This window comes from Pinus tabuliformis, chromosome 2_1, assembly GCF_031772625.1.
Source record: "Pinus tabuliformis cultivar Carrire ecotype Pingquan chromosome 2_1, CPIR1, whole genome shotgun sequence".
NCBI lineage: Eukaryota > Viridiplantae > Streptophyta > Pinopsida > Pinales > Pinaceae > Pinus > Pinus tabuliformis.
Window position 1 is genome coordinate 332,736,109 of NC_142299.1, and position 4,036 is coordinate 332,740,144.

At 40.5% G+C, this 4,036-nt stretch overlaps 1 pseudogene; it reads left to right on the forward strand.

Moving 5' to 3' along the window:
* The first annotated feature begins 265 nt into the window (after positions 1-265).
* LOC149200189 (annexin-like protein RJ4 pseudogene) lies at positions 266-1,339 on the forward strand (annotated as a pseudogene).
* The last annotated feature ends 2,697 nt before the right edge of the window (positions 1,340-4,036 follow it).

Here is a 4,036-nt window from a genome sequence, read left to right on the forward strand (position 1 = left end):
CAGCACAACATTATACCAGAACCGCCATTAAAATCATCTCTCTTGTCATATATCGGCATTCTCAAACTTAAGGGACTCACAGATTACAGAGCGACTTCAATCCATCAGGAGGACCATGCCTTGAGAAAGAATACATCACCCTATTGAAATGAATCTCCCTGATTTGAATGAATTCTAATTGGAAACTGACGTGGAGATATGAATCGATCTTCCTTCACTAACTAGTGAATACAAGTTTTGAAAAAGAATACCTCTCCACGTTGAGATGAATCAAGGTGCTAAAGCCATCTCAGGCTATGCTCAATCAAATGACTTTTATTTGGAAACTGGCATAGAAGTACCATGTCAGGCCAGGGTAACTCCAGAATGAGCGGAAGAGAAACTGATATCTTTCTCTGCGACAGAGACTTAATGTCCAGCACATACAGTGCACATATTAAGAGAAATATTCATCACAAAAAGAAACTACCTTTCCAACCTGGACACCACCACCAGAAATGATGTGCATAGTATTGTCAATGCAGGTAAATCACTTAGTTTAAGGATGGGTGAAGAGAAGCCCCCTCCCTGTAAAAGGCCTCGCAGAGATAGGAGCAAAAACAGAGTTTGTAGGGAAGTTGTTGTAGTTATGGAGGAAAATATCTGGAAAGAGCACAAATGAGAAGTCAATCATACAAATATTAGGACATAGAACTGCAGCACAACGCAAAGTAATCCGTCAAAGTTATTTTCAACTGTATGAAGAGGATCTCTTGAAGCGATTGGAATCTGAGCTTTCAAGTGACTTTGAAAAAGTTGTATTCCTTTGGGTACTAGATCCAGCTAAACATGATGCGGTCATATCTCATGATGCAATAAAGAAGTGGAAAGAATATATCGCTTTTAGAAATTTCCAGTGCTCGATATTCGGCTGAACTATTGATGGTGAGGCAAGCATATCATATTCGGTACAAAAAGTCCCTCGAAGAAGACGTGGCTGAAGATTTCCAAGATGCAGTGTGAGTTGTGATCAAGTGTATTTGCTGTCCTGAAAAACACTTCACAAAGGTTTTGCGCTTAGCGATAGAAAAACTCGGGACAGATGAAGATGCACTAACACGGGTGGTTGTAACACGTGCGGAAGTTGACATGAAGCATATCAAAGAGGCATATGCTAAGAGGACCAGCAAGACTTTGGAACATGCAATAGCGTCTGAAACCTCTGGAGACTATCAGGATTTTTTTGCTTACATTGATAGGCAAAGATCATGCTTAAGCTCATTCATCCGAATGGCGCCTTTTGAAACATTTATGCCTGAAATGAAGAGCTTTAGAATCTTAATAATTTCAAGCACACAACCTGTAGACACTTTTCTTTGAGTAGTTTCAACTGCTTCCGCTTTCAACTCTATCATTAAAAAGCCTCTGCCAAAAAGCAATTGGATATATTCCGGTATAAACTCTTTCTCTTGCCCTAAGAAATATCTTGTAACATCGCATTTTGGCGAGGACTCGATCCTTCCTTATTTCTGCTGTTGCATCAAACCATTTATAAAAGAAACACCACAAGAATTTATTAAACCCAGAAATTGATGCTCAGGTCGAGATCACAAATGCATTTCACCTTATACTTATTACAATGACACAACAAAATCGATGTCGCACTTATCGACTGCAGCTCTTAGTTATAGGACTGAATCTTTCCACACACTGATGACCGCCAAGTCCAAACTGATGTAGAAGGACAAGATTACAACTTACTCCACGGTTTATACAGTTCACGGTTTAGGGTGGTCTGGAAGTGGGTTGCGACTACAATGGCGGAGCCGAACCGGAAAAATGGACACCTCCTTCCTTTGATTGGGAAAGTGGTCAGATATACAAGAAAGTGGCCTGGGAGAATGAAGAGTCACGGGATCGAATCGCAGCGAGCAAATACAAGAAAGTGGCGCCATGCCAGGATGAGGTCGCCACCAATATTGACATACTAAACGAGATATTCAAGTTTCTGGATGCACCATCTTTGGGAATGGCTTCTGTCAGGCCAGGCTAGCTCAGAAATTAATGAGCGCAAAACAACTGAGTGATATTATTCATTTAACTATTATTATTTATACATTTACAAAAACGGATCAGTTCATCTTCTAGATGACTGTCCGGCTTCACCTCATCCGTTTCGGATTAGGTGTCAACATTCCCCCCCTTAATCTGAAGGGATGTTGGTGAGTCCAAGCATCGTTCTGAATCTTTCAAGCTTTTCTCTTCCAAGCGCTTTGGTGAAGATGTCTGCAATTTGCTCGTTTGTGGAATAATGACGGAGATGGATTGTTTTGGCCTCAACATGATGTCGGATCAGATGATATTTAGTATTGATGTGCTTAGTACGATCATGGAACTTTGGATTCTTGGCCAACTTTATTGCAGATGTGTTATCAATCATGAGTGGAGTAGATTGTATTTGTTTTACTTGCAAATCTTCAAGAATTTTCCTGAGCCACACAATTTCTTTCGTTTCTTTAGCTGCTGCCACGTATTCTGCTTCTGTTGTGGAATCTGCTGGTACTGATTGTTTGCGTGATCTCCAGGAGACAGCTCCTGATCCAAGACTCATAGCATATCCTGAAGTAGATACCCCAGTTTCTTTGTCTCCATCGAAGTCTGAATCAGAGTATCCAATCAAGTTGAAGTCGTCCACCTGTGTATACTTGATTCCAAGGTCTTGAGTTCCCTTCAAGTACCTTAGAACTCTTTTTACAGCAGACCAATGTCCCTCACAAGGCTTTTGCATAAACCTGGAGAGGATTCCAACAGCAAATGAAATGTCTGGTCTGGTAGTAGTGAGGTAGATGAGACTTCCTACAAGCTGTCTATACTTTGTTGCATCCTCAAATTCTTTTCCTTCAGTAGATGTGAGCTTCAAGTTTTGTTCCATTGGAGTAGAAAGGGGATTGCACTCTGTCATGCCAAATCTGTATAACAAATCTCCAATGTATTTCTTTTGAGAAAGAAATATGGACTTTGGATGTTGGGTTACTTCAATGCCAAGATAGTAATGAACATAGCCCAAATCAGTCATTTCAAAAAAAATTCCTAATTCTTTCTTTATGGATGCAATATAGCTTTCATTGTTCCCTGTCATTAAAAGATCATCTACATATACCACAAGATATACAACTGTTTTGCCAACTTTCTTGACAAATAAAGTTGCATCATCAAGATCAAAATGTTTAAAGTTGAGTTTCAGAAGATGCTCAGTTAGTTTTTCATACCAGGCTCGTGGTGCTTGTTTGAGGCCATACAAGGACTTCACAATTTTGCATACTTTGTGTTCATGTCCTTTCACAACAAATCCTTCAGGCTGGGACATAAAAACATTCTCTTTTAGATCTCCATTCAAGAATGCAGTTTTTACATCCATTTGATGGACTTTCCAACCGTTCTGAGCAGCTAGTGCAAAGAGTGTCCGGATGGTGGCCCATTTTGCTGTGGGAGCAAAAGTTTCCTCATAATCGAACCCTTCCTTCTATGCAAAACCTTTTGCCACAAGCCTAGCTTTGTGCTTGTCAAGTGAGCCATCAGCTTTGTACTTGTTCTTGTAGACCCACTTGCAGCCAATTGGTTTGGTTCCAAATGGAGGATCAACCAGCTTCCAAGTGCCATTCTTTATGAGGGCGTCATACTCCTTCTGCATCGCTTCTTTCCATTCATCATGAGAAGCAGCTTCTTTGAAGGAAGTTGGTTCAAAATCTGTAGACAAGTTCAATTCACAATCATAAGTAACATCCATATCAACAGGTGAATTAGAGTTATCTACATCACCTCCATCTTGTCGGTTTGAATTTCGGGTTCCTGTTTTTCCAATTTCATCAGGATGAACACTTTCAAGTGTCTTTGTCAGCCACTTTGGGGGACCTTTCTGAGATGGTCCAGGCTGTTCTGTTGATTGAGTTGGGTCTGAATCAAGATTGAGTCTCCCAATTCTATCAATTACATCACTTAAAGCATCATCCGTTGTTGGAGTGTCATGCAGGGGAGATTGTTCTTCGGAAGAAGATTC